Source organism: Protopterus annectens, chromosome 5.part0 (genome assembly GCF_019279795.1).
Source record: "Protopterus annectens isolate FY-2018-M chromosome 5.part0, PAN1.0, whole genome shotgun sequence".
Taxonomy (NCBI): domain Eukaryota; kingdom Metazoa; phylum Chordata; order Ceratodontiformes; family Protopteridae; genus Protopterus; species Protopterus annectens.
Window position 1 is genome coordinate 1977092146 of NC_056735.1, and position 15242 is coordinate 1977107387.

Genomic DNA, 15242 nt, shown 5'->3' on the forward strand with positions numbered 1-15242 from the left:
TTGTGTGAAATTATTCCTTATTACAGCAGAGATTAGATTTTTGGCATTGTTACATATGACAGGAAGAAGAGTTTACAACTTCAATGAGAGCTGATCAATCACCTCAGATACTTATGTATTATCAAAAATTAACAAATATTCTGAACTAAAGAAAACATAAAGTTGCCATTCAGATGTTTATAAAGATGGAACAGTTCCCAAATTATATATTGACATATTGTATTATGCCAGGTTAAAACAATTGCAATAAACTGTAATTATGTTAATGTAAACCAAAATATTAAGATGAAGGTAATTCAAAACTGTGTTATCAGTGTAAGCTAGATGGAATGTTTTTCACATCAAGACCTCATGTGAGATGTCTGAGAACCAAGCAAAAAGTATAGAAACAAATAGTAGAAGAAATGTGAGCAATGAACCAGAAATTAAATGGTATCCAAAATTACAGTGCAGCAAAGAAAAAAAGTCATATAATCAAACTTTGCAACAACAATACAAAGCAGTCTGTATTGTTCTGGGAGATCATATCTCTACAATACTGTGGTTCAGTAAATAGAAACTTATGCAAATCATGTGGTAAGATAATCTACTTTGCTAAAGTGTGCAGGGTAGCAATAGCTTAATATAAACACTGTTCATTCTGTAGTTAGTGGATCAGAACAAGTTAGTCACAATAAAGCTGTTACAGCAGAAAACAGTAATACTTAATTACAAATAGTTTAGGGAGATCATATACCTAGTAAGCAATGTGTAAAATTAACTTTAATGAACTTAGAAATATGTATGTTTCTTGAATCAGGTGCTTCCAACAACATATCAAGTAAACCCATTTACTGCAGAGTACATCCAAATCCATGTCTTAAAACTGTTATGGTCATGGCATTTTCTTATACTCTGAATGATCTTCCATCAATTTTGTGACTTTTCACATTAGAAGATAAGACAAATAATGACAATATTAATATGTTCCTAAAGGAGTTAGTTCTGGTTCATGATTTGAATTACCCAGCAGCAAAACCACCTGATAAATTCAGTTATTAAATGAACAGAGGTTAAAAGCTGTTTGTGGATAAACAACTTGTTAAAACACTTACAAGACATATTCCAAGAGGCAGAAAAAAAAACCTCTCATATATAGTTGTATAAAACAAGTCTGCAAAAAAAAAAAAAATAGCACAGCCACATCCCAGTCTACCTTGTCACTTATGCAAGAAGACAGAACTAGAGTTAAAATTCTTGGAAGAAGAGGATATTGTTGAAAATGTTGTGTGGATGTCCATTGTATAATGTCCTAGAAAGCAAAAAAATAAATAAAAAATAAAAATTGGAGACATACAGACACATAAGTGGAAAGGCAATAAAAACACAAGATGCATCATATCTATGAATGATTATGTTATTATATCATCTTAGAATCAAATATTTAACATTATTTGCTAAAGTAAATTTGAAATCATGGTACCAACAAACTGAACTAGAATCAGAAGGTCAAAGCATAACAACATTCGCCACACAGACAGGCCCAAGAGTGTATAAGAGCTTGCACTTTGTGTAAGCTGTCTGCTGCTAAAATATTTCAAAAAGTAATATTCCAGATAATAAATGCAAGGAATTTAAAACACTTAGAATTACAACAATGTCATACTGATATATATCAAAATAAAAAAGGAAAACAATCAACTAACTAGTGAGGAAAAGATTGAAACAAGATTCCTTGACATTAAAAAAGGAGAAGTGAAGTTGACAAAACAAAAGATGTATTATAGTTTAGTAATTTCACTTTTTCAGCAAGAAAGGCACTACACACTCTTTCACCTTCTAGAAATGCAAAAGAAGACAAAAAATTTAGGAAGTATGCCATCAACAATAAGAAAACTAATGAAAAAAATGAAATTTCATTTGAGTTGACAAATTTGATAATGATCTGCCTTTGAAAAGTTATGAGTTTTTCTTTTGTAATGAGTTACTTTGGTCCAAAATGTGTGACTAATTTAGAAGTAGATGATGGTCCACACATCTGGAAGCTATTTTAATTAAAAAACAAGGGCTTGTAAACAAAATTATAGCTTTTATAATTCTGACATATAAGGAATATATGTATTTCCAAGCTAGTTATTTTCACTGTTTTGTTATGCAAGCATATGCACATTATATTTAAAGAAATCATCTATACTGTTGATTGACAATAAACTCATGGACAATGTTTTTAATGATCACAAGTGAAAACTGTCAAGACGTGTGGGAGAGACGTGGGCTCTAATGTTGTCACCATACAATTTCACAGTGCAGTGAAATAAAAGGGATGATTGGAACAACGCTGAAGATTTCCTTTTCAACATCCACAGTTAGCCAAAGGAAGAGTGAGGACTGGCTTTTACAAGTAGCAAAATATTATTTCAAAATTACTGCAGATAGTGCATTTCCCAGAGGGCTGACAGTAGGGAAGATAGAAAGAGAAAATGAGAAGAAGAGGTACAGCAGAAAGTTAAGATTTTTTCTGATAGCTGACAGAGAAAAGGCTTAAATTCTTTTGATTCACCTTTATACAGTTTATGAAGACATTAAAACTGCAAAAATGACATCACAGTATCAGTTAATTATAATTATTTTTGAAAAAACTTTACAGAGATATTCACTTGAAATAACCCACTAACCTTATTAAGGTTTAGTAAAGGCTAAGGCACTGTTAATATGTGAGAAAACCTTTGGGAGTATTTAGAAACAGCACTGAGTGAAACGCTATTTAATGGTATTTTTTCTAATCTTTCTACTTTAACCAAATTGCTCTAATGTGGAAAAATATGCATCTAAACTAAGTGTTTTCACACTTTAGTTTTAAAACATTTGTTTGAAATGCATATCTAGCCCCATTCCATGAACTTAAGAAAGATAAAAAATACCCTTTCATATTAAGTAGTTCTTCACTAAATGCTCTTTCTGAAAACTCAGTTTGTTTCCAGGAATGAAACACTTGTTTCTAGGAACTGATTTAGGACTTGGAATATATGCCCAGATAGAAACACATGATAGGCATATGCCTGATGAGACAATAACACCATCACACATGGAGATTTTGGGTAGATTTAGCAAAAGAATATACAGCCTTATTTACATAAAAACTATAAAGTGAGTGTTTGCTTTAAAGGAAATTAGACATTGGGAAAAAATCGAATTATGCCAACAGGCTACACTCTTTCTCTTTCTCTCTCTCTGTCTTTCTCTCTAGATATATGTAAAAAAAGAATACTCAGAAGAAAGTACAATGTGCAATTGAAAAAGAAGGAATGAGAAAACAATATTTTTGGAAGCAGGTGATAAAAAGGAGGTGAGATAATAAAATGGGATAAAGCTTGACAATCTTTGGGTTATTAAACTCAGATCAACTTGCATATGCAGATGTAAAGTATGTGGAGGCTGGATAGTAAATTAACCATAAATAGTCACAAATATTTCTATATTCCACAGAGAGGAGATATGGTGGAGATGTAGTAGTAGTTCAGAAAGAGGTTCTTGCAAACATATATTTTGGAAAAGTATGGAATTGCTTCAGAAAATCAATGAATTGAACAATATGCTAACTTTTATACTTGGAAGAGAATTTAGCATCATTTAGCATGTTTTTGCTGAGTTGGTATAAAATAAATGTACTAAAGAGATGAAAGTGTTGCTAGTGGTTAAGAAAGTCAAAACTAGGAAAACCATATAAAAGTTATCAATATGAGAAGTAAAAAGGGTGATTACATGGTTGAAAAAAATTGGAACTGAGAACTATTAGAGATAAAAAAAAAAACAGAACTGTCTAGTAAAAAGTGATTGATAATGGATTCTGTAAGGGAAATTGAGTTTGGAGAGGACATTGACACAGATCAAAACACTTGAGATATGCATCTATTTATAAACATAGACAGTAATACAAGTTATGAAGTCACTGGTCCAATTGTTAAAATTTGTAAAAATAGTGAAAATAAAACAATATATTCATTAGTTAATTCCTGATCTCAAATTATATTGTAAATAAGTTACTTGTGTGTTTAAGTGTTTTTTTTAAATAAGCAATGTTATGTCAAACTACAAATTAAGCCTAAATAAAAGAATTCCCCAAGATTCAGCAAGCTTCTGTGTAGGAATAGCTTATTCCTGCACGGAAGAGACTGTTCTTGTACAGCGCGGCATATTCATGAAGGCGTGCTGCTGTGCTGCAAAACGGACATGGTTCTGTGTATGAGTGCAGTGGGTGTGTCTGTGAGCAGTGCTCTCACAAGATACACGCCCCCTGCACACCAGAACTGCAGTACGGGCAATGTGAAAAGAGCGAGATCACTCTTTTCACAGAAGAATGTAAACCCCCAACAGGAGAGATCCCCAGAGAATGTGCAGATGCCTGCTGTATAGTGTATGGCTGTGAAATAAATAAGTGGCCAGTGCCAAAGTAGTGGCATATCATTAAAGAATGAAGTTAGAAAATAATGAAAGCACTACGTTTTAGACGTCATACCCTTCAGAAAATGCATGCAAATGCAAAACCTGTTATTCTAACAACTGTCTAAATTTGTAAGAGCACTATTTAAAAAGTGTCCGTAATATTTTTTTTCACATCAGCAGGAAAGTTTAAATGTAGCTGCGTAGGTGTGCCTGTTGCTTAGCTATGCTTAGGCTAGCTTAAACGGCCCAAGATGTTATATAGCAATAGACAGCCACCATAAGCAGTAGTGCAATAGTGTAGTGGTTAGAGTGTCTGCTTTGCATATAGGTAGTTAGGGTTCTAGCCCCAGTGCAGTCAATTCTATTTTATATGTGAAATCACCACAAATGTAATATTTTAGTATATTTATGTAGTAAGTAACTTATATTTCTTAACCAGAACAGTGTATTAGGGCCAGATGTGAGGTGTCAGTGTATTGAAGTTGTGAAACCCCCACATAAACACAAGTGTCCCATATATGCAGTCACACAAAATGTAATATGTCAGAAAAGCACATAGGGGGATATTATGGAATGTCAACATACATATCATAAGCTATGCTAAATGATGAATGAAACCCACCATCATGATAGTCCAAAAAATGAAAGGTAAATAGTGCTACGTTATGCTCAGCTAAGCTGAGACACTGTAAGCATTTTTGAAGCGTAAATGCTAAGTAGGAAGTACTGTAGCTAAGTAGATGCACGCAACGACAAGCTGTGCTCAGCACCTGCCCCTTTAAGCACTGCCAGCCTTAGTTAAGCAGGTCTGCCCGTAGCTTAGCTTAGCTCAGCATTTTCAAAACTGTTCAATCATGGCAAAGTGTGGGAAATCGGCCATATTTAAACCCCACAAGTAGAAATACAGCTCATAACTGGTTGCAACTCCCCACTGTAGGCAGTATGGCAGGTGTTGGTGAGGGCATGCGCTTTCAGGCGCAGCGCTGGGGCATACAGGAGTCCAAGGTCATGGTAGGACTCCTGGTAAAAAAAATGATGTGAGACTGCTGCAGGAGCAGTACCAGGCTCCCAATATAAAGCAGAAGCCTGGGACTGTCTTGCTCATGATCTCACCAGTGCCACTGGTATCTCTCAGACTGGTGAGCAGGTCCGGCACCACTATGCTGACTTGAAGCAGAGGAAGAGAGAGCTCTTGGACAAGTGGGTCCAAGAAACAAGACAGAGGGGTGATGACCCAGCAGTGTGTAGGTATTCATAGCAATAACTGTTTACCAAAGTCCAGCCTGTGCATGTGATGGATAGGTATGCCTAAATGTTTCTCTATTTCCATTACAGCTGCAGCTGAGTGGGCTGTGAATCAGAAAGCCCATGCCAGTAGGTTGCAAAGGGTGTGTTGCAAGGCTGGTGAGTAACAATCCTGCTTGTAGTAATCATACCAAATAAATATAAAGGAGTAGACTGTCACCTGGCAGTATAAGAAATGTGTATGGTTTGTACTGAATAAACCAGACAATATGACAGTAATAGTCCCATATAGGCCATATTTAAATAAAACTGTAACTGCCTGGAAATAAAGTTCTAAATCCTGGACTGGTTGTGTTTATACTGGTATTGTATGGCTTGACACGTTGCATTCACCAAGATCTGATATCTGAATAGTAATGTTGTGTCAACCACTGTTACCCACATTGTGTTACATAAAACATATGTCTAGGAATGTCTGTATAAGAATGTTGTAATTACAAGGTCAGATTGTACAACCAAGAGAGACGTAGACAGAAAACACTGAAAGAAGAGACAGCAGTTTCTCAATAACTCACTCTGATGAAATGCAATTGTATTTTAGCAGACACAGCCATGGTTTGAATCCCAGGAGTGGTAGTAAGCTGTATGCTTAATTTTAACTAAAATTTTGGGAATATGTGTAGAAACAGTCAGGTAGTGTTAACAAACATTCCCCCCACAGGTCTTTCAGGTAAGAGAGCTGTAACTGCCTGGCAATAAAGTTCTAAATCCTGGACTGGTTGTGTTTATACTGGTATTGTATGGCTTGACACGTTGCATTCACCAAGATTTGATATCTGTATAGTAATGTTGTGTCAACCACTGTTACCCACACTGTGCTACATAAAAAACATGTCTAGGAATGTCAGTATAAGAATATTGTAATTACAAGGTTAGATTGTACAACCAAGAGAGACTTAGACAGAAAACACTGAAGGAAGAGACAACAGTTTCTCAATAACTCACTCTGATGAGATTCAAATTGTTGTATTTTTAGCAGATACAGCCATGGTCCGAATCCCGGACGTGGTAGTAAGCTGTTTGCAGCAGCATAACTTTAACTAGGAATCTGGGAATATGTGTAGAAACAGTCAGGTACTGTTAACAAACATTCTCCCCACAGGTCTACTAGGTAAGAGAAGTAGAATGTAGCTATAAGATGGTTGAAGTATAACTGTGTACAAGCATACCACTTCCCAAACCAAGACCATAGGGTATTGTAATAATGCCTGTAGAATAATGATTAGAGCAATGATCATTAAGGTTTTGAGTACTGCAAGATATACAAGTTGTTAATTGACATCTCTCTCCCCCCACCATATCTGCAACAATAATCTAAACACACAAATCAATGGATATGTTTTACTCCAAACTTACTGTTGGGACATATTTCCTTTTGTTCAACAAATATTGAAATGTGTTTCTTTTAATGTTCCATGTTGAAATACTATCATTGGTGGCCTGTTGCTATCAATGTAACTTACATGCCATTGGAATGGCCACTGTGGTTCCATATATTCATGTGCTCTGTTTGCTATGCAACTGTTCATAATCTGTTGTTTTGGGTTAATGGGAATATCTATGCATGCTGTTATAACTAATCCTGGATTGTGTTGACTATTACTAACCCACATATGTTGTAAAACTGCAACACCATAGCACGTTTGGGAAGGCTGGTCCCAGCAGACCCACCTCTCCCACCTCATATGGCCATGGGACTGGGCCCCAGCTTGTCTGGGACCCACCCTGGGGCATCCTTGTCCTCTGGTCCTGCACCACCTTTGGGTGGAACTGCCTCAGAGGATAGGGCTCGTTCCCTCCTTGGGAGTGGGCACAGACAGGATATCGTCACCAAAGCCAGGTCTGGGGATTGGTGCTTAGTGAGCTCCAAAAGGAAGTTGGAGATCTGCTACTCCAGCTTGAGGGCCATGTGGCACAATTAGAGGGTCAGCCTGCCCCTCATGCTCACCCCCCCAGCACAGCCACCTTTGGGTCCATGAAGGTGCAGTGGTGGCTGCCCATGGGTGATGACCTCAGTCCCACTGTTTCCATTTGGGGGCTCATGGGCTTCCAATTTCCAAACACCCCATCCGCATCCAAGGTGTTTACCCCCCATGTGTTATATACCCCCCTGTATGGTGTCTTGTCTGTCTTGTCTGTCTTCCTACCCAACCTACCTCCCCAAATATACCTACTATCCTTCCCCAACATCCCACTCTCACCTTAAAAAAAAGGGCAATCTGTTCCAAAAAAAAATCTCACCCCACACATAGCTGTCCATTTTGCACACACATAATCTTCTCAAATTGGCTTCACAACACATTATTGTTGTCCACGCCCCTCTCTCAAGGCTTTAAGAGTCCAAATTTAACTCCAAATTCAGTATATATGCACAGCTGTTGGGAAAGAAGAAATGGACAGCTATGGACCTTCGCTACACCTGTTCTGCACATGCCTAGCTATTTTCCCTGTCGTCCTTCCCTCTGCGTGCCCCTTTTTCACCATTTTCGTATCACCCCTTTTTTCTTTTCTTTTAAAGAAATTGGCATGGGGCTAAGTGAGAGTAAGCTATTTTAAGCAGCAGTAAGCGGCTTTGCGCATGTTTGCACTGTGCTAAGCTAAGTCTACACAGATTAAGCAAGTATTGGTTTAACCGTGTTTTAGTAGTGCTTAGCTCTGCACAAACTCGCACAAACCCACTTACAACTGCTTAAAACTGCTTTAATTACCCTGTCTCCATCAGCCACTGTTTTGGCCAGCAAAAAAAGCAAAAAGACCATGTACACTTTAATCAGAGCAATGTACCACTACTCCATCTGAGCTCTACTTCTGACTGTTTTTTTTTTAAATATATCATTGAAGACAGGTATGGAATACTGTGGAACCAGTCATGTTTACAATATATAAACATACAAATATGGATTTGTATGGTGATAGATACAAATGAAAAGTGTATACATCAGATATATGTAGCTGTACATACGAACTTAGACATATAGAATATGTATATATATATATATATATATATATATATATATATATATATATATATATATATATCATAAAATAATATATATGTGCAGATATAAAAAATATACGGATATATCAGTAGTCATACATGTAAACAAATATATATGCATACGTATATATATATATATATATATATATATATATATATACATACACACAGATAGATATATCTTAATATATACATATATATATATATATATATATATATATATATATATATATATATATATATATAAAATAGATATCTAGGTATATATATATATATATATATATATATATATATATATATATAAATAGATATCTAGATACACACATATATATATATATATATATATATATATATATATATATATATATATATATATATATATATATTTGCACATAACATGTACTGGAGTCATACCCAGAAGCATTCCTCCCCACCCCTAAGTACAACAGATATGGACAAAGGCTGCAAATGGGGGAGCCAATGGACCAACACTAGGGACACAATGTACGTCCTGCAGGTATAAATGTAGAATGTTGCTAAAGGAACAGGGTGTGTGTCAGCACACATGTTCAGAAGGATGTAAATTTTGAAACTGCAATGTATGTCATCATATACTGACAGAAATCCCCACATGATCACAGTGATTTACCACAGGAAGGAATAAAATGATACTGTGCAACAGACCACAAATATGGGCAATAAACGTGGACAGTCTGGAACAGTCTGGCTGGTTGACAGGTATGCTCAGAACAGCTTAGTGCAAGAAAGCATAACCAAGCCTGACAAAGGGGGAGCTATGAAAATATGGACATTATGGAAATACTGGTGTAGTTGAGCTGACACATATGATGCAGTAACACCCTTCTGTCTGTTCCAGCATCTATTGAGTGGAATAGCACACGTCCAAAGCCCATTGACCTCCCAGTTAGTCAGGAAATCTTCACGTCCTCCCACTGATGTGTCAGAAATACACAATGCCTTTGGGGGCCAGGCAACACTTACATCTGACAAATATCTGGACATAACATCAAATTAGGTAAAATACACTGAGCTGTTAGCCATATCACCAAGCAATTTCCAAACTACAGGCAGACTGACACAACAAAAAAGCAATCTGGTTATGGGGGAATACACATGTAATTGCAATTATACCAGGCACTCCAGGGATGTAACAGCACTGAGAAAAAGACACCAGTGTGAAAGTGCATACAGTATAAGCAGTTTGCATCTGTACTGCTCTTACCTGGCATAAAACCATACTACAGATCACCAATCATCAACATGTTCTCAACCTAGCTGCCACCACCATTTACCATCACCTCATCCTGTGACCAAGCAATGTTATCCCCTCACTTGTTACTACACCTCTGTAAATCACCCTTGTTCAGATTAGCAGTACCCATACATATTCACCAACATCTCACACATCCTCTCACTTTCCAAGATTACAGTAATTAATCCAGTTAAAAATACCACTGCCATGTCTCATAAACTACTGTTGTGGAGGTGGGTGCCACCCAGGAAATGGCGAGGAGTGTCCAGGTAAGGCAAAACTCCACATCAGTGTACTGCGGTTACATTTCAACTGTGTACTAAGTCTGTAGATGCATATGTCATTGCAAAACAGAGTACTGGGTGGGTTTAGTAATGCACATGTGCCCATTTCAGGTGAAGAATAGAAAATAGTGTAATAACATGGTGTATACTGTACCTGCACAGACATGTTGCATTGCACCTGGACCAATGGCTACTGTGAAGCTGCTGACAATACCTCCACCTCACAATACCTACTTACCTCCTATCAACACGAGGCTCAGCAGCCTGAGACTGTTAAGTATGACATCATCCTCTTGTGGCTTACCAGTACCCCAGGCATTTTAAGGTCATGCATGTGGCCATGCTCTGAACTAGTCAGCAAATTGCATGTATCTGCAAGATCACCTATGGTGGGGTTCACTGCAAGATATCACAGGGGCCTATTTGCATGAGATGTCACATATCAGTATCATAACTCACAAACCTGTTATTGCAAGACATCTGGATAATGATTGCCAAAATTTGGGGACAGAGTGCCAATAGTAGGGACATGTTGGTATACAGTACTGTGATACAGTGCATATAAAAGGTGTATACACATGTCACAATGCCAGGTATTTGTGAGATATAGAAATGTGAGCACAATACACAAGACTAAAGCCATGCAACCTGTATGGTGACCTATAATCTGTACCATGCACATGTGAAACATACAACTCTGTTATGGGAACATGTATGTGGAGTTGTAACAGTACAAAAAGCTAGATGCATATGTGTTTACCTTTGTCAACCCCATCCCCGCACACAGTCACAATAGCCACACATTCCCCGTCACCACTGGCCACAAGTGAAGGACAGCTGGGTGCAGGCACAGCCATGCAAATGTGGAGACTTTGGAAAGTGAGCAACCAGCCACTAGCCATAGCCAGACTACTGGTGAGGTCATACACAGGCAGATGGGCAGGGGTGGTTGCAGGAGGATTGATGCCTGTCCAGCACATGTAGCAAGTGCCAATGCAGCAGTTACCATGGACATGTTTTGGACTGTAATGGATGCAGGCACTTAATGTACGTAACACCAGACAATTGCGCAGGGTTGTGGCAGAACATCTCACTGGTGCTCATGGCTGTCTCCAGACCTTGTTGCAGCCAGGCGTGAGGGCAATGAGATCATGGATAGATGGTTGAGTTAGATTGGGACACTCATCAGCTGTGGAATATCTGTGCCTGAATGTTTGGCAGGGGAGAGACAGCAGCTGTGTGGATGTAGATCAGCACCACAATGAGCTGGGGGTTCACTTGTCCTTCCACCATCATTCTCCCATAGTGGCAGTGACACTGGCAGTACTGAGGGTGGTGTGCTGTCCATGCTATGAAGTAGCAGGCCATGGGCACGTGGTCCTGGCCGGTCCCAACATGATCCCAATTCCAGCAGACATCAGCCACCATCGGTGAGTAGTACTGCCTTGGGCCTTGTGCCTGGTGGTACCAGTCAGACCCGTGGCAGGTCCAGTTCCTGTGTCTGTGGCCAGAGAGGGTGAACTGTGCACCCTGCCAGGTATGGCCCACAGCTGTCCACAAAACATCAATGTAGGGCAGCTCCATGGTGTGATTGTGTGCAGGCAGAGACACACACACACACACACACACACACACACACACACACACACACACACACACACACACACACATACATACATCGCAATCGGGAAAGAGGTTACCTCCACACACATGCACCGAACATGCATAGGCCATATCATTCCCACACCCCAAATACACACCCATAATGTCAATCGAATGGCACAGCCTAGGCCTCTGGCAAACATGCACAACACCCTGTGCATATGATGAAACATGTGCCAGAGCCCTTCCATCCAAACCATTGATGCGGGAACATGCAAATATGGGTCTGATGCACAGGTGAACATACTAAATTGTAGCTATGTAATGTTGAGTGTCCAAATTTAACTCCAAATTCAATATATATGCACAGATGTTGCTGTAGAAGAAATGGACAGTTATGGACAGTTATGGACCTTCCCTATACCCATCCTGCACATCCTAGCTATCTTTCACACACACACACACACACACACACACACACACACATATATATATATATATATATATATATGAAACTGATGTGGAATAAGGTGAAGTCCCAAGACTGCAAAACCTCCCTTATCAGCCTCAACTAAAGGTTGTGATCCCTCATAAATTAGGTGTTTGAAATAGAAAATAAGCCATTTATGCAGCTATCAAATAAAACATATGATACATTCTTGGTCCTACCATCTGATGACATTTGCCATATGTCAGTTGTCATCAGTACAACAGAACTGTACAATGAGGGTATTTCCCTCATAAAGAGGGACAGGTGGTAACCCAAACTAATCTGAAAAACAAAGGATACTCTGTTGTCTTGACCAAAGCCTTCAAGTAGTACAACATTAAAAAAAACACTTGCCTTGAAAACAAGAAACAATCAACACTTTAATACAGATTTAGTTCAACAGCCTCCAATTACACTCTGTAGTTAACCCCTTAGAGGGAAATGTATCATATATTACAGTGTAAATGGATCCTTTAGATAACAATGCTACACTTCAAAATGTACTATCACACTGACAAACAGAACTGTGTTCAACACAGTAAGCTCTAACCCACCACTGTCCCCATTTTGAAATGTATGAAAATGTGCAGCAATATACCTTAATGTGTCTTATTATTAATATCCCTCACATGTTCTAACAGCCTAGGTTATAATCATTTAATACCCCTCCCCCATAAAATGTCTTATAAGGGCATATAACAGAGTTCTGTATACACTGTCCTCTTGACTGTACATGATTGCATCCGTGATCATGCAGATACCCACCGTTATTTTGCAGGGGTCATGGATAGATGGTTGGGTGAGATGGTGGGAATCCTCAATCATGTGGTGTATGTGGTAGAGCATGTGGTGGGATTAGGGCATCAGCCACATGGAAGAAGGTCAGCAACACCAGCAGGTGGAGGTCTACATGGATGTGTGAAATCTCACTCCTGCTCCTGTAGTGGCAGTACCAGCAACATCACTACAGGGGGGTGCTGTCCACATCACAATGCAGCAGGCCACGTGCATGTGATTCTGGCTGGTCCAAACAGGGATACAGATTCAGCAGACAGATGTCATTATTAGGGGAGAGTACCATAACTTGGCTGTTCACAGTGAACTGTACAGCCTGCCCTGTACAGTACACAGGTGTCCAACATACACCTGTATAGGACAGCCACATGGCAGACCTGTATGAATCCATACACACTCACATAACCATCACAGTTAGGGCACCTCCATACCTGCACACACCACGTCTCCATAGGCCATTTAATGAACAGTCCCCTAACCCACACACATGATGTCAACCAAATGGCTCAGCCTAGGCCTCTGGCATACCCACACCACACCCTGTGCATATGATACCTGTGCCACATCCTTGTCATCCATACCATCAATGCAGGGACATGCTAATATGGTTCTGATGCACAGGGTGTATGTACGACAGTTTAGCAATGTAATGCTGTTTAAAGTGTTGTCAGCTGTAATGTTTCATGCTTACACATCAGGGTGTGTAGCTGTCCAGCCATGATGAATTATTGCTGATATTAACACTGACTGGATGTGTTCTCCATAATTTATTCTGTTTGTGTTCTAGGTGTCTGTGTGTCAGGTGGATGTTGGTCTGCTGTCCTTTCCTATAAGGGGTGTGGTACTCTGGTACTGGGTACAGCTGAACACAAGTGACCGGTCTGTATAACAGTTACTGCATGTGCCACATGGCTGATAGGTCTGAGAGGTGTATACAGGTGAGTGCACGGTGGTTGATGTAAGCAGCTCTTGTACAGTGGACAATGGTAAGTGTACTGGGTAGCACACACCAAATGTTTGTGCATAACACACACACACACACACACACACACACACACACACACACACACACACACACACACACACACACACACACACACACACACAGGCTTTTGTGTTGATGTGATACCCAGAGAATATTGTTCACGTGGATGCACGTCATTGTGCAGAGAACTCATGTTGGCATTTGTAATTCCACCAAGACCAAATTGCCATAACATCACATCAGTAAATAATCAGTCCACCAAATTTAATTTCATTGGAAATGGTACTGGCAGGGTATATGCCCTTTTCCCCAATGTACTACAATCCTGGAGATGGTATACATAGTTCTGCTGGTGTGGGGGGCACAGCCCACAACAATGGAGTGTGTGGGGTGGTGTAGAACCATACATAATGTGATTAACAACTACTTAACCTCTTAACATAAGCTGGACAGTATAACAGCACGCTAAGTGGGGGATAAGTGCTCTAAGTGGGGGGATATGCACAACAGTACCCCCAATGTGGGTGACTGTGCACACAACAACCACACCCAATTATGTATACCAACTCCATTATCTCTGTACAGCTGTACAATGGGTAAACGGGCATTTAGACATCCACTAATATTTTTGATGGAATGATCTTCAACAAGATGATTGCTTTTCAGTGTTAACATTTGTCAGTTAGTTCTCGGACAGATGATCTCCTGGGAAATATATTTTCTGCAAAATGAAGTAGATCCCTTCACATACACCCACACTTACTTGGCAACACTGAGATTAGAACCCCTACATAGGTACTTATTGCTACTAATGTGTTTTGCCTTACTTGAACACACCACAGAGCTTGTAGGGTGATATGTGTCCCGGGCTTCCTGTAAAGTGAACATCACCAGGCCTTGGACAGTATGGTAGTGGAGGATGTACTGTGTGTTAATGTACAATACATAGTATAATATGCTGTCATATACACACTGACAAACACATACAGTCACACACACATTTGACAGACCTGTGTTTAGCCATGCTGACTGCCTTGTCAGTGAGTCCATACTGTTACAGAGTTTGTGACCCCAGCACATGCATCATT